Source organism: Ailuropoda melanoleuca, chromosome 6, assembly GCF_002007445.2.
Source record: "Ailuropoda melanoleuca isolate Jingjing chromosome 6, ASM200744v2, whole genome shotgun sequence".
NCBI lineage: Eukaryota > Metazoa > Chordata > Mammalia > Carnivora > Ursidae > Ailuropoda > Ailuropoda melanoleuca.
In genome coordinates, this window is record NC_048223.1 from 14,744,589 (window position 1) to 14,764,491 (window position 19,903).

Consider the following 19,903-nt stretch of genomic DNA (forward strand, 5'->3'; position numbering starts at 1 on the left):
GTAAGCTGCATGCCCAACGTGGAGCTTGAACTCACGATCCTGAGATCAAGAGTTGCATGCTCTAGCCAGGCAGGCACCCCTAAGCATGAAACGTTTTTGTTTTTTAAGATTTTATTTATTTATTTGACAGAGAGAGACAGCCAGTGAGAGAGGGAACACAAGCAGGGGGAGTGGGAGAGGAAGAAGCAGGCTCCCAGCAGAGCAGGGAGCCTGATGTGGGGCTTGATCCCAGGAACCTGGGATCAGGCCCTGACCTGAAGGCAGATGCCTAACAACTGAGCCACCCAGGCGCCCCTAAACATGAAACTTTTAATCTTTCTCTCACCTTTCCACCAATCCCACATAAAGTAGGAAATTTATCAAGCCAGGTGGGCTTCACACATTTCTGTTTATAAACAATTGTACTTATTTAAACAATCTGTTCCAAAGAACTACCGGCAAAATATGTCAATTGTTCTTCATTATTCTACCAATTAAATTATCGAGCACTGGTGCCAGGGACACTGTGTATCAGTTATGCTTAAAATGTCATTTAAAAATAAAACTGCTTGAGGATAGATCAGAAATTTGCATATAATTAATTATAAGAGATCTTGGTCATAGTTTCTACATTCCACTTCCCTCTGTTATAGACTGAAGTCAGATTGCCTCACCATTGATAACGTCAGATTAGCACCAAGGAATGGGAAAGAGAGACACCAAGAATTCCCTCTCCCCGAGGACTATAACTCATAAACCCTATTTTACCATCCACTCCTGCTGGACAGATTCAGTTAATGTCCTCCTGGCTGATCATGCCTGTGACTTTGTTCTGGCTACTTTTCTCCATCCATAATGATCTTTTCCATCAACCCATTTTTAAAAATCTCAGCTCAAATATCAGTGATTTTTCTGACAACTTGCTTCTGGGAATGGCCAAAGAAGTGAATTTGTTGTCCTGCTTATAGGATCTCATTTGCTGTCTTGTAATAACTGTTTATGTGTATTAACTGTCTCCTCAATTTGATTATGGGATCTTTTAGAGCAGAAATACTCTCTTATACTTCGATCATGGGATGACAAGATTTCATGATTGGAAGAATTTCAAAACTCATCCATAGATTGGGGACGAGGAAGACCAAGTTACAGTACCAGATCTTTTTCTGACTCAATGACTTTCAGAAACTTAATTCATTTCTTTGGACCTGCAAGATGGAGATGAGCTCCAAAGCCACTTCAAAAGTTAAATTCTATGCCTCAATGATAAGACTAATAGTCATTTTACAAAGAAGGCAGTGACTCACAGCCCAGAGAAAGTGACTTGCTCATGGTCACAGAGTCGACTAATGGCCAAAATATAACTAGAAGTTCAATCTCCTGATCCCAGTCTACCAGTAGCTATCTCAGAATGCTCTTTGACTCTCACAAACACCAGCATTGAACCTTGTTAGGAAAGATGCCCTATGCAAATACATGGATTGACTTACTAAGAAACTAAACTCTCCAGAAAAAATGCAATTGACTCTAAACTTTGACCATTCGTAAACACATCATTTATTACAAAATTGTATGATTACTTCTTTATTTTAATTCCTGGAAGGCACCAGTTCCTTTTATGCCATGCCAAAGTTTAAACTCTCTTTTTTCTCTATTTTTAAAATTTAAATTCAATTAATTAACATATAATGTATTATTGGTTTCAGAGTTACAGGTCCGTGATTTATCGGTCTTATATAATACCCAATGCTCATTACATCACATGCCCTCCTTAATGTCCGTGACCCAGTTACCACATCCCTTCCCCTCTAGTAAACCTAGGTTTGTTTCCTATGATTAAAGAGTCTCTTATGGCTTTTCTCCCTCTCTGGTTTCATCTTGTTTTATTTTTTCCTCTCTTCCCCAATGATCTTCTGTTTTGTTTCTCAAATTCCATGTATCAGTGAGGGCCTATGATAATTGTCTTTCTCTGATTGACTTATTTCACTTAGCATAATACCTTCTAGTTCCATCCATGTCATTGCAAATGGCAAGACTTCATTTTTGATGGCTGCATAACATTCCATATCCATATATCTATATCTATATCTACACAAACACACACACACACACACACACACACACACACACACACTACATCTTCTTTACCATTCATCTGTTGATGGACATCTGGGCTCTTTCCATAATTTGGCTATTGTGGACATTGCTGCTATAAACATTGGGGTGCAGGTACCCCTCCAGATCACTACATTTGTATCTTTGGGGTAAATACCCAGTAGTGCAATTGCTGGGTCATATGGTACCTCTATTTTCAACTTCTTGAGGAACCTCCATACTGTTTTCCAGAGTGGCTGCTCCTGCTTGCATTCCCACCAATAGTGTAGGAGGGTTCCCCTTTCTCTGCATTCTCACCAATATCTGTCATTTCCTAACTTGTTAATTTAGCCATTCTGACTGGTGTGAGGTGGTATCTCATTGTGGTTTTGGTTTGTATTTCCCTGATGCCAAGTAATGTGGAGCATTTTTTCATGTGTCTGTTGGCCATTTGGATGTCTTCTTTGGAGAAATGTCTGTTCATGTCTTCTGCCCATTTCTTGATTGGATTATTTGTTCTTTGGGTGTTGAGTTTGATAAGTTCTTTATAGATTTTGGATACTAGCCTTTTATCTGATATGTCATTTGCAAATATCTTCTCCCATTCTGTCTGTTGTCCTTTGGTTTTGTTGACTCTTTTCTTTGCTGTGAAAAAGCTTTTTATCTTGATGAAGTCCCAATAGTTTATTTTTGCCTTTGTCTCCCTTCCCTTTGGAGACATGTCTAGCAAGAAGTTGCTGTGGCCAAGATCAGAGAGGTTGCTGCCTGTGTTCTCCTCTAGGATTTTGTTGGATTCTTGTCTCACATTGAGGTCTTTCATGAATTCTGAGTCTATTTTTGTTTATTGTGTAAGGAAATAGTCCAGTTTCATTCTTCTGCCATGTGGCTGTCCAATTTTCCCAACACCATTTGTTGAAGAGACTGTCTTTTTTCCATTGGAGATTCTTTCTTGCTTTGTCAAAGATTAGCTGACCATCTTTTTTCTCTATTAAGAAAATCTTATTCTTCTGAAGTCCTCAGTTTGTTTCTCATGATGGGTGGTAAGGAGGGCACGTATTGCATGGTACACTGGGTGTTATGCGCAACTAATGGAGCATCGAACTTTACATCGGAATCTGGGCATGTACTGTAAGGTGACTAACGTAATATAATAAAAAATCATTTAAAAATAAAAAAATAAAAAATAAAAAAAATAAAATTTAGAAAAAAAAAAGAAAATCTTATTCTTGACTTTGGAACTGTCTGCCAAGCTCCATTGTTTTTTACATGTTCTTTTTTTTTTTTTTTTTAAAGATTTTATTTATTTATTTAACACAGATAGAGACAGCCAGCGAGAGAGGGAACACAAGCAGGGGGAGTGGGAGAGGAAGAAGCAGGCTCATAGTGGAGGAGCCTGATGTGGGGCTCGACCATAACGCCGGGATCACGCCCTGAGCCGAAGGCAGACGCTTAACCGCTGTGCCACCCAGGCGCCCCTGTTTTTTACATGTTCTTAATTTTCCACTTGCTCATCTTTTGCACCAGAAAGATAAGTTATAGCAGAGGCATATTAATTTCTTTGGATCTCTGTTTCCTTATCTGTAACCAAAAGGTATGTAACTGAATTCTCTCTAAAAGTCTAAGATTGATTTTTTTTTTTTAATGAAAAGGCAGGAGCAAAGTAAGGAAAAGTAAAAGGAGAAGGGGTGTTTTAACCCTAATTTCCCCAAATTAGTCTGAGACATGGCTTAAATGTAGTAGTTTATTGTGTGCAGTGATTTCAGAAAAACAGGTAGAAGGGACTGGAAAGAGTTAAAAGGTAAAGAAGAAAAAGAACATCCAGGGTGTATTACTGAGCTTATTGCTGCTATGGGTAACTGGGGCATAATCTTGCTGGGGATCCTTTGAGGAGCTGTGTAAAATGTACCTCTGTCCTTCCAGACACAAGAGACAGAATCTATCCATTGCCCCTGTCCCTCATTAGTCAAAGGGTGCCTACCTCTTGGGATGTTAACCTGCTCACATGTCAGGAGTGTGTAAGCAACAGAAGAGCCAAGTGGCCCTTACAGTCATCCCACATGGCTGTGGCAGAAAAGTCAGGGGCAGAATGAGAAGGACATGGCATTAGCTGAGGCAGGTGCTTTATGGTTACTTTGCCATGTGGCTGATTCCCACAGCAACACTAGAGTAAAAGGCAAACCAAAAGAGGTAAAGGTGGTGGGCACAGGGAATTGGATTTGGGACTGAGGTCTTCAGATCCAACTCAGTGCCTGGGTGACCCAAGTAAAAAGAGCATTAAATCAGAGTTTGGAGTGGACTGAGAGATAATGTATTTCTCAGAAGGCTTAAAAATGAGGAACAAAATATCATTCAGAGAAAGATAATATTAAATGTGATAACAAGTCACTTTTCTGCTGAAAACCCTCTAGGACTTTCAGCTTACCTAGAGCAGAAGGGTAAGTCTTAGCAATGGCCAGCAACATTTCCTCTGACCACATTGCTTTCCTTTTCCCCACTCTGCTCTAGCCACACTGACTTCCATGTTGCTCTTCCAACACACCAAGCAGGCTCCTGACTCAGGGCCTTTGAATCTGTTGTCAGTGTCTTAAAGGCTCCTCCCATGCTGGATGTTGGTTTCTGCTGTGATGTTATGTGAGAGGCCTTCTGTGACCATCCCACATATGAAAGTGCACTCCTATCACCCTTCATATTATTTACTCTGCATTACTTCTTTCATATTATTTACCTAATTTTAAAATATTACTACTTATTTTTTTCTATACTACTTAACACTACTACCTCAGTTCATATTATATGTCTGATTTCAAAAATTACATTGTTTTTAGTACCCACTGGAATGTAAGCACCACCATGAAAACACTTTATTTTGTTCACTGGCATATCTCTAACGACCAGAATAGTTCTTGGAAATAGCAGGTACTTGATTAAAAAAAAAAAAAAAAAGAATGAGTGACAGATTGAATGAAAACATTCATGCCTTGCTGATGCTAAGTTTGTTTGTTTAAAAAGGAGGATCTATTATTTGTCAAAGGTCTTTTAAATAGAAGTACAAAGACTGTTACATTATGTTCTCTCTGGATGGTGATAAAAGTTCTTAGTACAGAAGATTGTGATATAGCAAGATTTGAGCTTTTTGGGCCTGGAAAGACCAATGTGCAGTGTCATCTGTAGCTGTGTTACTCTAAGAAACTCTGGACACTAGATGGAGCCATTTTGAGAAACACTGCATCAACTATCAGCTTCTCCCTCTGGTGAGTCCCCTCATCCTGTGGCTTTGGAAAATATTTTGTCCTTTTGGCTCATTAAATCAAGTATTTAAAATTAAAGAATGTCTAGGTGTGTGTATGTGTCCACATGCATGGACAAATTCTCTTCCAACCAACACATAATAAAAACTGCAAAGATGTGCTATAGAACCTTAAGAGGACAGCCCCCTAAGTGTGACTATGGCATGAGGATGTGCATATATTTGAGAATGAATGGAATAGCTAGTGGAAGAAGGCTAAATAAAGGTATTATAGTGATAAAGATATCAAGGATCAGAAAAGATGGGAAGTATTTAGGATTTTGACAACCTTCTATAGATAATAGCTAGTGAATCTAACAAAAACGTCATTGAATCCAGACTTTTAGAATAATTAAAAGTAGGGAAAAGGTTTACATTAAATAGAGGCAATGGCCTGATTCTTAAGTGATGGTGGGCTTATCAGTGAAATTCAAACAATATCACTGATGGTGTATGAAAGTGGCACATACAGTACAACCTGAAAGTCTGTAGTTGCATTAGTTTTTAAGATTTTTTAAAAAGATTTATTTATTTGACAGAGATAGAGACAGCCAGCGAGAGAGGGAACACAAGCAGGGGGAGTGGGAGAGGAAGAAGCAGGCTCATAGCGGAGGAGACTGATGTGGGGCTTGATCCCATAATGCCAGGATCATGCCCTGAGCCGAAGGCAGACACTTAACCGCTGTGCCACCCAGGTACCCCAGTTTTTAAGATGTTTTTAACCTTTTGAAATATAAATCTAGTATTTGTGGATATTAGAAGAATGGAATTGGGGTCTGAAGATTCTAGAAAAATGGAACTAGCAAAGAAACCTGTAACCCGAGCTTGGTTTACATGGATGGAAGAAAGGATGTTCACTTGTTTCCTAAAATTGTGTGTAAAATTTTGTATGTAACCATGGACATTTTTTTTCTGGGGAAGAGTATACAGCAGGGTTGGCAAATATTTTCTGTAAAGGTCCAGACAGTAAACATTTTGGATTTTGTCAGCCACATGGTCTCTGTTACAAATTATTCAACCCTGCCCATGTAGTATGAAAGTAGTCACTGATAATACAAAAAAAGAATGGGCATGCCAAGAAAAGTTTATCTATTTACAGGAGATGGGCTGAATTTGGTCACAAGCCATAGTTTACTGGTCCATTGTATAGAGTGGTGCTATCCATAAGAACTCTGCAATAATGAAAATGTTTTGTATCTGTGCTAGTATGGTAGCCACCAGCCACATATGACTATTGAGCACTTGAAGTGCAGCTAGTACTACTGTAGAGTTTTTAATTAATTAAAATTAAAAAATATTTTTGAACAAGGAACCTTTAATATGAAGAATTATTAGCTAATGAAAGGTGGTTAGTGCCTAAAAGGGTAAAAAGAGAGCTCCAAAGAATATAGGCATAGTAACTATAGACAGCGTCTACTATCTCTAGGGCTGAGGCAGAGTGACCAAGGAGAGAACAAAATTGCAAATGCCTCTCCCCTCCCCCCAAGGTGAGATTTGGGCCTTGTTGGAGAGAATAGGAATCCAGCCCACTGGATGGTGCAGACATTTGATGGACGGCCATGGGTTACAGGTCAGAAGCTGGCCATCCAGGTGGCAGAACAGCTCACAGGAGGGTGAGCACCACTGGGTCTCCCTAAACCATGGGCAACCATGTGCTATAAGGAGCAAGAAGAGCAGAGTGGAATCATGAAGGTTCTGAACCAAGAAGCCCCTTATGCTGCTATTTTCTTTTTTAAAAAAATTTTCCAACTTTCTCTACTGGCAGAGCCTAACATTGTGCCACTGGCAAAAGGGAAATGTTTACAGAATTCAGCTCCAGTATCATAGGGGTAGGCAAAGAAAAGTGGCTTTAGACCTGAGAGGCAATAAGTTGGCGTAACTGGATTCAGACCGTTCTTTTTTTTTTTTTAATTTATTTTTTAAAAGATTTTACTTATTTGTGTGTGTGTGTGTGTGAGAGAGAGAGAGAGAGAGACAGAGAGAGAGAGAGAGAGAGAGCATGAGCACACAAGCTGGGGGAGTAGCAGGCAGAGGGAGAAGCAGCCTCCCCACTGAGCAAGGAGCCTGATGCAAGACTTGAATAAATTTTATAGCCACACGTGGCTACTGGATACCATAGTGGATAGTACAGGTCTAGAACTTTCATCACAGAATTACAGTATGGCAAAAATCCCCACAGGCTCCCAGAGAAGAGAACCTCACCCTGCAAGGAGAGGTATTGCACCCAGGGACAGCCCCCTAGGGCCTTGCCATCATGGCATATGCAGTCATTCAAAACTTGCCTCAGATAGGGTCTTGATGAATTAGTGTCAGAGACTGAGGATGTGGTCTGATTCTATAGCAAATGCTCAGCGATCTGTAGTGGATAGATTCTCTGCTTTCTGTCTCTCTCAATTTATTGTCCTGAAATAGTTTGCAAAAAGTGACACTAATGGTCACCCACTTTCCTAATGGTTTCTTGGTTATAGAAACATGCTTAGTTTCATTTTGGATATAGAAACAGTATTACTAATCAGCTTAAAGGATAGGAGGAAGACTGAATCTAGTGACTGATAATGGATAACATTGAAGGGCTTTAAGTATACAGGTTTTCTTTTTCCCCCATCTTCAGAAAGTCCTGAAATACATCAGAACTGGACTCTAAATTTAGGCTCATGGCTATAAGCATTTCCCAATAAGACTGATTACCGTAGCATCAGAAGGATCTTGTTCTAACATCATTTCATTTACCTACATCTACAGAGTGTTCAAGTTGAGGTTGAGATCTCTGATATCTGTGCTTCACTGTTGGTGACTCCTGGCTATAGATTCCAACTGTTCCAATTTTCCCTGTTTGGTGATCATATTCATCATCCTTCAGAGCCGGTGGGAATGGATGTGTCAATTCAGATTTGGTGCCTGGATTCCAAGAAGTTCCTCCTTGTCAATTTTTGTCATGGCTACAGCAGGAGTCATAAAGAGACTTTTCCAGATATTCAGCATCTCCCTTCAACACAATTACTACCAGTGGGATCTCAAGCCTTTGTTGAATCTATAGCTTCCTCAAATCTCCAAGATATGAGATGATTCCATGGAGAAACCATTTTCCAAACCTCTTTCACACGTTGCTCTTCCTAATATAAGGAGTGGCCGTTCCAGTGACAAATTGGATACCCCAGTTCCCTCTTAGGATCATGACTCATCCAGGTGGATCATGACTCATCCAGGTAGGTCATGATTCAAAGCAAACATCACCCCCTCTGCTGCCAGAAATTGAACTCAAAGTTTCTGAATGTATTTCTAATTTCTATACATTTCTGACACAAACTGACTTCTAGTCTGGTCTCTCAGATGCTGAGACTTCCCCATCCTCCAACACTAGAATTCCTCTGACAAATATTAATAAGAAGATTGCTTCCTCTGATTTTTGAGATTTAATTAGGTTTATCCCCAGGGAGTATGTGCATCATGGAACATAGTGAGTCATGCTTCTGGGGAAACCAGAAGAGAAAGAAATTATAATCCATATGGGTCCTTGAGGGACCCTGTGTATGCAGTCTATAAATGACCCTGATACAGTAGATAAGGGCAGATTCCATGTGTCTTATGTTCCCTAGAGGGTTCAATATTTTGGCTATTCAATACACACTGCAGTCTGCATTAGATGTTCTGTTGTTGATTTTGGGAAACAGAGTCACTTGTTTAGTTTCTCTGCCTCCACTACAGTGTCCCATCAGAGAAGTGTTTCATTAGTACGGTAAATTGCCCCATAAAATAATCAACAATGGAAGAAACCTATTAAGTCCGGATCAAATCCATAACCAGAGTTTCTTTATTCCAGCACTTTTACTTATTACCAATGAGACATTTGATGATAGTGAGCATCCCCAAATAAAGCAACCACCCACACTAAATGTCAATATCTTCCTTTAGTGGCCAGAAGCTTGATTTATTTTAGATCTGCTATGATTCCGTCCTTATCTAAGGGCTGAGAGACATATGTATAACTATCTCTTTTACTTTTTTATTACAATGTAATTCTATATAAAAGTAGGCATAACAGTATTATGAACCTTACATGTGTCAATGGTTTTCAACTCCTGGACAGTCCAGTTTCACCTAACCCCCCCATCCCTTTCCCCCCATTCCTACATTACTTTGAGGTAAATTCTAGACATTATATAATTATAATGATTACTTAAGGATCCCTTTTATACCTCTTGCCTGATATGTTGTCTACTTCCCATCTCTGATGTTTTATTTTGAAGTGAATCTCAAATATCAAATTTTTAAGGGATTATTTTCTTCCCCCAGCCTCATATATTTTAAAAAATGATTTGTTCAGGGTGCATGGGTGGCTCAGTTGGCTAAGTGTCTGCCTTTGGCTCAGGTTATGATACCAGGATCCTGGGATCAAGCCCCACATCAGGCTCTCTGCTCAGTGCGGAGTCTGCTTGTCCCTCTCCTTCTGCCCCTCACCCCTGCTTGTGCTCTCCCTCTCACTCTGCTCTCTCTCAAATAAATAAAAATCTTTTAAGAAATGATTTGTTCGTTAATTTTAATAGAATTGAACACGTTAAAAAACACAGGTGCAACCTGGTCAGCACAGAAAGCAAGAGTTAGAATCCAGTAAGGCCAACAAGGCAAGCTCCATTCTCTAGAAAGGGCTGAATATATTGGAAGACATAGGATCTTATGTTCTCAAAAGCAACAAAACAAGGAAATATACAAGCAGCAGCAGCAACAAAAAAGGAGAAAAACACAAGATACAGTCTATCTGATCACTTTCCTATAAAACCAGATGGCTTTATTGTGCAAGACTTTCTCCTATGTCATTCTGGAAAAGGACCTTTTCAAGAAAACTAACTATAATCCATATATCAAGCAAAACATATTCCCTGTCTCTGTGTGTGCATGAGATATCTCTCTCTCTCTCTCTCTCTCACACACACACACAATATTGTTTCTCCCTGCTTAATTTTTCCTGCAGAGATTTTAGATTTAGAAGGGAGCTTCCTCCCCACCTCTCTGCCTCCCCATTGGAATCTCCTGGCCAAAGCTGCTCTCCAAAGAAGTCTCCTCCATGGAGCATAGCCAGTGCACCACAGGCTTTCACATCAGAAGTGGAGCTGATGAAGAGAAAACTTCTACCTAAAGCTACTTACTTATTTCTAAAAAGTTGTCTTCACGAAGGGAATTGTGTATACCCAGCCCATTTTGGAGTAGCTAAATAGCTGGAGGTTATTTATGGTATTTTTAATGCTCCCTTTCTGCCTTCACATTATCATGATAGTTTCTTTTCAAAGGCAAAACTGCTAGATGTAAAGGATGAAAATATGGGAAACTCATTCCTTAGAGAACCCACACTGCATCTTCCTCAGCATCAGTTCATTGATATGGGGAATTTTAGTTTTAATCTTCTCTAAGTGGAGAGGATGTAACCATACACTGTCCTATAACCCTTCTCCCAGAAAATCCTAATCACAGCCTAGAAGCATGTTTAATTTGCGATTAAGCATTCATTCCTAGGATGGTTCTGAGATGGATACTGCAGTACAATTTTGGGTGAAGGCTGAGTAGAGAGAGGGCTCTGGGCTTTCACTTTGTGCCTGTGAGCAGCGATAAGGATTATATGAACTTTTTCTTTGCCTTAAAAGAAACCAGTAAATAACAACGAGGCTAAACAAGGAAAGGAATGGGTAAGTAAAATCTCTCTCAAAAGATGTTCCTATGTGATTAGCAAAGCTGCTCAGAGTTAAACCTGCAGGGTGAAGGAGAAATTGGAAGTCAGGCTTCTGCCACTTCCAGGATTTTCCTACTCCTCACTAGAGCTTTTCTGTGAAGTCTTGGGATCCTGTCTGGTAGAGACAAGACCCAGCAAAGCTCTGCCAGTCACAGCCAGGCTGTCACAGGCTCTAGGCATCAATAAACTCATGTTGCAATGTGTCACCTGCTTAGAGAACAATATTTATCTTTCTCAGCAAAGAGCCTCAATCTCATTTCCCAGATTCCTTCCCTGATTCTAGTGACACAGACCTGGAAAATGTTCCAAGGCATTAGGCAATAGTGGGGATGTTGTTTTTTAAAGCAGATGCTTTCCTTCCCCCTTGCACCTCCCATACATATAGTGTGGCTGAATCGAATAGACGAATGGGGTTTTTAACAAAATGCTAGTACTGTCACTTAAGATCCAAGACTCACTCATTTGATAATTTCTCAAACTTACTACCTTACTTCCTACTATATTCCTGAGACCACACTACATTATCAAAATGCTTAAAATAGTCCTGACATTCTTAGGCAGCTCACAGGGATTGGGGGGGCATGATATATAGATAAATAAACCCCCCACAGTATGATAAGAATTAAAATGGAAGTGTGGGTTTAACGCAGTGAGACTGAAAGGCAGGAATGAATAATTATCTCCAACCATCTTCCCCTTTTTTCCTTCCTGCAGTCCCCCCCACCCTGCGAAATTATTTGGGGGAACCTGTGGCATAGAACTTCAGAGAGTGTTGTCCAGAGTTCAGTTCTACATTATATTCACCCTACTATAAACTTGGACACTAAAAGTAAAAAAACATACTGGTTTTCCCGGTCTACTGCTCTCTGAGGGTGGACTGACTCTGCAACCATATGATAGTTTGACAGCGGGAGACGTAAGAAGGTAGGACGAGGTTAGGAAAAATCCACCTCTGCTATCTGCCTGCAAATATCTGATAACATTGTTCTCACCCTGCTTGGGTAGAAACGACCAGAGTCCCTCTGCTTCTTACAGGGTGATAGAGAAAACACCCTGCTGAACCAGGCTGGGGACTCCAGACAGTAAGCAGGTCAGTGAGAGCTCATGCAGTGGTGATAAATGTAAAAAAAAAGGAAAGACTGATCAAATTATGGGGACTTTCATTTATCTCTACCAGACTTTTAATTATAGGTGACAGGCTTAAAGTTCTTTCCAACATCCCTTTATTTCCCTGTGGTCGGGAGGTCATAGCATAATCTTACACTCGGGCATAAATAATGAATTCCCTATTAGTTGCGTACCACTGCCCAAAACAGTTTGTTCTGACCTCATGGTGTTAGGTTCCAAAATTCAGAATGACAAAGAGAAGAGCTCCCTGTTTGAAAAAGCGCACATCTAACTTCAGTTCCGAATGCAGACCCAAACCCCTTTGGGCTAGTAGCCCTCCTAGATACCAACGTGAGATACTGGCATGAGATCAGAGACAATTTAATGAAACTAAATAGAAATCCCCCAAAGATGAAAAAATTAGTCTGAAAAGGTGGTACTGGGAAAGAAGAAAAAGAAGTCGTTTTCAACAAATGGTACTAGGACAACTGGTTAAGCACTTGGAAAAAATTCACCTACTTACATATTTCACTTTATACTCTTATTACGTGTGCCTTCCTCTCCCTTTTCCTTCTTCCTTCACTTAACCTTGGTGCTCTTCTTTTCAAAATTTTCTTGGCTCTTCTCTTGCCTTTGCTTGTCCTGACAGGTTTTAGAATAATTTTGACCTTCACCCATAAAATATCTACAGAAATGATCCTTGTTTCTGCTCTTTCAGAAAAGTTGCATCACTGAGCCTCTGCAACCTTGAACTTCTGGGATGAAATAACAAGACTGTGACAGGGACAGAGAATGAATAAATGCTCATCTCAACCATAATGATCTTGATGCCACTCTGGAGAGCCAGCACCTCTTCAAATACTTCAAAGGAAGTAATAGCCCTTGGACCTTTCTGCCCATGGATATTTGCCAGAAGAAACTATCACAATTGAAGATTCACCTGACATCAGTAAGAAGCTGGGCATGTAGAGCTGTGACTTGAGGGTGGCCTGGGGGAAATGAGTCCTAAATGCAGCCAGGCCTAAGGTGGCCACCTCAGTCAGACAGCCCTTTTGGAAACTAGCATTTTTATACTTTTGGTTTCATAATAACCTTGGTACCCTGATGCCTAGGCTAGAGTCCTGAATCAACCAAGAAGAAATTTTAACATGGTCTAAAAATGCGGTTTGCTTCCAAGAAGGCCCAGTGCTCTAACAACATCAATTGGGAGTTATTTTTCCTCTTGACTCTTGGCACTACTGTGAATCATGCATTATAAAAACAAATTCTTTTCTCTAGGTAACTCATTTTTCTTCTGAGCAGGGATACTGATAGCCCATTTGGGACTTCTGCACAAGACACACAAAGCCACCTTTCTTTTGGGTGAACAGTCCACACTCATGTACACAGCCTGAGGAGTCCCACCAGGTACCTTTGTCCAGTGAAAACCTAGTGACTTGTCTCTGAGGCACCCACATTCCAGAGAAACATCTAGTTAAACTCATTCATTCAGCAAGCATCGAGAGAGTACCTGAGGGTGGTGGGAAACTAATACTTTCTGAGCCCCAGATATAAGCTGGACACTTGAATGTCTTCTTTCATTAAATCCTCTTAGTGGGCATTATTATTGCCATTTCACAGATAAGGAGCCAAGGGCTCCACAGTTAGTAAGCAATGCAGTCAGAATTTGAACCCAGGACTCTCTGATCCCGAGTCCATGTTCCTCTTACCTCACTATGCTGGGAACACAAAAAGCACAAGGTATGGTTCCTCCTTTCAGGGTTATATGGGTATGATTTTTAGGGTAAAGAATGAGGCACTTATAAGAATGTGGCCAGGTGTGGTGGAGATTATAGATTCTGGAATCAGAGGAATCTGGGTTTAAATCCTTAAATTGCAACTAACTATATGAACTTGAGCAAGTTACTTAATCTTTATTTCTAAATTTCCTAATCTATAAAATGGGCTTGAAAAATGACGGGGCCTAGAAGGTGGTGAATTCTAAGAAAAAACGTTAAAGATGCAGTTATAAAAGTCTGTACAATCTTCAAGGTGCAACCAGTTAGAGACTGTGGACTCTGAGGGCTTCAGAGGGGAGGGGGGTGGGGAAATGGGATAGGCTGGTGATGGGTAGTAAGGAGGGCACGTATTGCATGCTGCACTGGGTGTTATACGCAACTAATGAATCATGGAACTTTACATAAAAAACCAGGGATGTACTGTATGGTGACTAACATAATATAATAAAAAAATATTATAAAAAAAAAGATGCAACCAGTTATCTCCGTTTTTCTCCTCCCATATACCACCACAGGAGTGGAAAGCACCAGTGGTGACTTCCCGGAGCATTCACCCCAAAGCAGAAGCCTCACTCTGGGCATTCTGTGGCTTTGTTTCACTGGTGCAAAAGAACATTACTTGGTGAATTACTGTCTAAGTTTGAAATCCAATCTGTTTCTTACTTTCCCTTGTGTCATCAATCAAAGCACTACCATAGACGAGACCTATAAGAGCTTTTTCATGACATAGATCACAGTCTGTTTTACATGATAGGTGGAGAAACGGTGATCAGAGTGAAATGACTTGGCTGGAGCCTCCTGCCACCCACTCTGGAAACCATTTCTCCCCTTTCCAAGTTGAAGCACCATCCTTCGATACGTCTATTCCCCGTTTTGGCTTTAGATTGCTTCACTGCATGTACCTCCATCTCATGTACCATATATTTTGCTTATTTATTCCTGTTCTATTAGTCCTTCCCCACTAGAATGTGAGCTCCATGAGGGCAGGGACTTGATCTGTTTTGTTTGCTGCTATGTCCCTAACTCCTAGAATGGTATCTGGCATGTAGAAGGCACTCAATCATAGCTGGTATAATTGAACCATGTTGAAAAAAGCTTTTTTCAGTTGTTATTTGGGGCATCCACACCAAATCACATCTTTAACCAAGATGACCTTAAAGGTTACAAATAATTACTATTTGCTAATGCTCTTCAGATTTCTATTCTGCTTATTTTCAAAATTTGGTTTGGTGTTTACGTTCCTGCCTATAATTTGTTTTGTTTCCAATCTGTTATTCACTAAGCCATCTGGGCAATCTGTAAATCCATTACCCACAATTTGGAGAATCTAATTTCTTATAAAAATCATAGTATTGATATCTGCCAAGATCTTTAAGATTTGGCAAAAAATCTTCCTTTTCCCCCTGCTGAGATAATATTTACTGCTTCTTTAGTAAAGGTGGTAAAGTTCAGCATTTTTACTAGGAGCATGTAAAGCATCTTGTATCAAGGAAATAGTATACATTTTCAAAAAGCCATGATAGTAATATGGTAACAGCAATGCACGTCTTCCATGGGGATAGGAATCCCTTTCAATTTCCCTATTATCAGATTTAGATGGGCAATAATAGGGTTGTAGAAACACAGAGAATGTCTGCCAGTTCAGGAACTTGGAATGCTTTTCAATCACTCACAATGACATAGTTATAGTTCACATTTGAATAAATCCTCACTCTCAGAAGCTTAAAGGGGTTTACAAACCATCCCATCCAGGCTACACTGGCATTTTCAGTGGCATTCCTCTTCCCACACAGGAAACTTTCTCCCATCCACAACTTGATCCCTGGGGGCCTTAGCTCCCTGGGCTCTGTCTTTTGGCTCGCTACCCAGCTTTTCCTGCTCTATGCCAACTCACCTGGAAAGTCTTCTGGCTTTTGATTTGCATCTCCCCAAGACCCTGTGTTTTTATTTGCCTCTTGGTCTTGCATACTGTAAACTGACAGCCAAATATGCCCACCTTGGGTCTTATTCAGGTCTTTGGGGACCCTGTCACCTGGGCTCTGCTTGGGTAAGAGGAGGGATCTGATACTTGGATTCATTTTCAAAACATTCTAGAGGCACTGATAAGGTTTATCCACAAAGAAAAGGTGTTTACACCTGTTTTTATACCTGCACCTGTCCTTGTAATAGCAAGGTCCAGAACTCTACTTGTTGAGTACCAGGCACAGTGGCTGTACTCTTACAGAGCACAGGCTCACTGGGATGGAAAGAAACCTAGTGACCACACAGCTCCCTAAGTGATGATGCCAGAGATGAATTGTATACCTTTACAACTGGTGCCCAATGGGTACCGATTTTCTTTTAAAAATATTTTAAAATGAGCTTTCCTCAATTTCTGTTGTAAAAATACATTCTTATAAATATAGAGGATACCTATAGACAGAAGGAAAACCAAACTGAACATCCACAATCTCACCACTCAAAAGGAATCACTCAACCCTTTGGTACATTTTTTCCAGTTGTCATCGTCGTTGTCTTCTTTTTTTAAAGAATGTGAGAAGCATATTTCTCTTTTTATTTTTAAAGTCCTTTTCTCCCCCTCCCTCATATTTGTATTTCCTTTCATTCTTCCTGTTTTGCATGATTAATGAAATACCTAATGAAACAGGAACTCCAGAATAGTTGATTATTGGAAACAATGTTTGCCTTTTTATTATTCCCTCTTTAGTTTTTGTCATTTGTGTATGTTTCAGGAAAAGCTGCAGGGCTTTAAGTTGTCCCTGGGATGTCTACTTTGAGAACAGGTGCTAGCTAAAACTGTAGAGTATGTGTGCATGCTTTTTCTCTCTTTCTAACGGAATAATACCAGTGTTCATTCAACTATGTATTCTGCCTTTTTTCTTTTAATGTTAATGTGTGACATATGGAAAATGATTTTGCAAAAAGGTGTTTCTATGGTGTCCACTGTCAAAGTTGGATCAAATTTAATTTTCATTCCCTAGAGATCTGAAGTTATAAAATCAAACTCTCAGATATTTCTTTGGTCTTTATTTCTGAGGGGACCTAACTCTTTACATTTGCTAATGCCACTGTGGCTTTTGGGCTTGGTAGAACTAGCATGTCAGTGAGATTTCCTGCTGGGGTAGTTGTGAACCTAGAAGGGGTTGTGTTGTTCCTGCCTCCATCTTGACTGGTTCCTCACTGAATCTGTGTTTGGCAGCTACCACAGATCTAAGCTCTGGTGGGCCTGGGCGCTTGGGTGAGAAACTGAGCATTTCTGTGAGTATGCAATCTGGTCCAATTCTTATTCTATACATCCAGGTGAAGTCCTCAAGCTTTCTATGCTTCAAAACCATTTAATGAGGGGTCCCTGGTTGGCTCAGTCAGTTAAAGCATCTGACTTTGGCTCAGGTCATGATTCCAGGATCCTGGATCCAGCCCTGCATCCGGTTCCCTGCTCAGTGGAGAGCCTGCTTCACTCTTGTGCTCTCTCTCTCTTTTTCTTGCTATCTCAAATTAATTAATTAATTAATAAAATCTTTTTTAAAAAAACATTTAATGTGATGAAATGCTCCAAAGATTAGAGGGAGAAAAGACCCTCCCTACAGACCTAAGACAGGACTTTAAAGCTTAGAGTGGCTTCTTTTTGTCTTAGGTCCCCCATCAATTACTGTATGATCATAGGCAAGTCATTAAACTGCTGGCTTCGGACTCTTCATCCATCAAAACAGGATATTAATCTATGCCTTTACTTTCTTCCATAGGATATTAGGATGATGATGATAACTTGTATCAAGGATTCCTGTGTGTCAGGCATTGTTCTAAGCACTTAATCAAAATTATCTCATTTAGTTCCTACAACCACCTGTGAGCAGGGAACCACTATTATGGATGAAGAAACTGAGGCACCACAAGGTTAAACAACTTTAAGATTATACAGTTATGAGATGGTGATGCCAAGATTTAAACCAAGGCATTGTGGCTCTACTGCTTCAAAGGAGGCATTTCCAGGAGTGCTTTGCAAGGGCAGAGGATTATGCAAATCCAAGAAGTCACTGTCGTTATTATTCTCAGAGAGAGATATATTGATAGTAATGAGCTTTGGGGGATAAGCCGAGCCATTTCTAAGAACTGGGCCTCACAGACTTTCAGGCAAATTCATCCACTAACACCAGGACAGATTCCATGCTGTAAGGCACCAGAAAATCCCTACCAGCCCTAGACCTCTGTAGAACTAGCTGGAGAAATGGCTTTAGTATGCAGATATAGCTCTCTGGTGACCTTGGTTGTAACATATAATGGGGGGATGCTTACATCTTCACATGCAAAAGTGACTTTGAGAACGAGGTTCTCCACGAAGACCAGTTGTATAACTATTCCTTTGCAATGCATGCACGTACCTAGGAGATATATCAGTTTGAGAATCTGAAATACGTCTTGAAACTGTGTTGCACCAATGACATCACAGCTAATAATCTGAAAGTGTTTTGAAAGCAACTGATCCTCCTATTTGATTGTGCCTTCAATTAACATCTACATGATTTAATAACAAAGCTGTCATCCTTTCTTATTAACTGAAGGCTGAAATACTGATCGTGGCACATGCTTTGGATTTGTCATCATCCTTTTTATTTTCCCAAGCTATTAAATTTTTTTTTTCTCTAAGCATTACTCTTTCCAATAAAGTCTGAGACATTTCTTTTCTTTTGAGCTGTTCATTTATCTTGATTTGATGCAATAGAAAAAAAAACCTTAAAAATTCCTACAGGAACACAGCTCTATCCATTTATTCATGAACAGGCATGGTAGGGATCAAATCAGGCAAGTCTTTGACTGGAGATATTAATAGAACAGCGGAAAGGAGCTAATCTTGTATTAGATTACAGAGGATAAGAAAACTGTCATATAATTGGTAGTAGCTTTCTTTAACTTGAATCATCCATGCATTAGAGAAAAGCCTTAAATACACATTAAAAAGGCCTCCATGTTTTAATGCTCGCTTTACAGGAGGTAGCAATTACTTACAGTGTTGCAAGTGGAGGAGCAGTTCTTCTCCATGCCAGGAACACTGAGAAAAATCTAAAATGCTGGTCCAAAGTGAGAAGGGACTTAACTAAATGTAAGGGAAAAAATGGTAGTTATACAGTGGAGAAACTGGACACCTTGATTGGGTGATGAAAATTAATATCAATGAGAGGCAGATGGACATCAGACATCATGTGCTTACAGATATGTTGCTCTGAGGACACACCATCGCCTAAGTGGTGTTCCGACTTGGAAAACACAACATGAATGGAATCAGGAGGAAACATTAGGTAAAGAAAAAACAAAGAACATTTATCTTAAAATGTATTTTTAGATAATTTTTAAGTTATTTTCAAAACTACAAACATATATATTTTCTTTTTTTTAGTTAGTTCTTTGATTTTATTTTTATTTATTTATTTATTTATTTTTTTAAATTATATTATGTTAGTCACCATACAGTACATCCCTGGTTTTTGATGTAAAGTTCCATGATTCATTAGTTGGCGTGTAACACCCAGTGCACCATGCAATACATGCCCTCCTTACTACCCATCACCAGCCTATCCCATTCCCCCACCCCCCTCCCCTCTGAAGCCCTCAGTTTGTTTCTCAGAGTCCATAGTCTCTCATGCTTCATTCCCCCTTCTGATTATCCCCCCTTTCTTTATCCCTTTCTTCATTTTATGAAATTTTTGGGGTTTTTTTTTTGGAAATGTATTTTCAAAACTGTCAATGTTATAAAAGACAAAGAAAGGCTGAGGAAGTGTTCCAGATGAGAGAGACAAACATGACAACAAAATGGATTATGTGATTCCAGACTGAATTCTGTTCAGGAATGTGCTATGAAGCACATTCTAATTGGTAAAACTGTAATATGGATAATTCAGAGGAAAGTATTGTACAATTAAATCTAGTGAAGTTGGTAACTTTACT

At 39.8% G+C, this 19,903-nt stretch overlaps 1 protein-coding gene across 8 annotated transcripts in view; it reads right to left on the bottom strand.

The window, feature by feature from the left end:
- The window catches only part of TMEM108 (transmembrane protein 108), a 387,469-nt gene that overhangs the window by 63,145 nt on the left and 304,421 nt on the right, over window positions 1-19,903 (bottom strand). The window contains exons 1-2 of one of the 8 annotated variants that reach the window (XM_019804695.2): window positions 18,968-19,055; window positions 18,257-18,342 (exon numbers count right to left, since the gene is read on the bottom strand). The exons of the other annotated variants lie outside the window; for them this stretch is intronic. The gene's annotated coding sequence lies outside the window, so the exon portion shown is untranslated. Of the gene's footprint in view, window positions 1-18,256; window positions 18,343-18,967; window positions 19,056-19,903 lie in introns of those variants that run through there. 8 annotated transcript variants of the gene reach the window in all.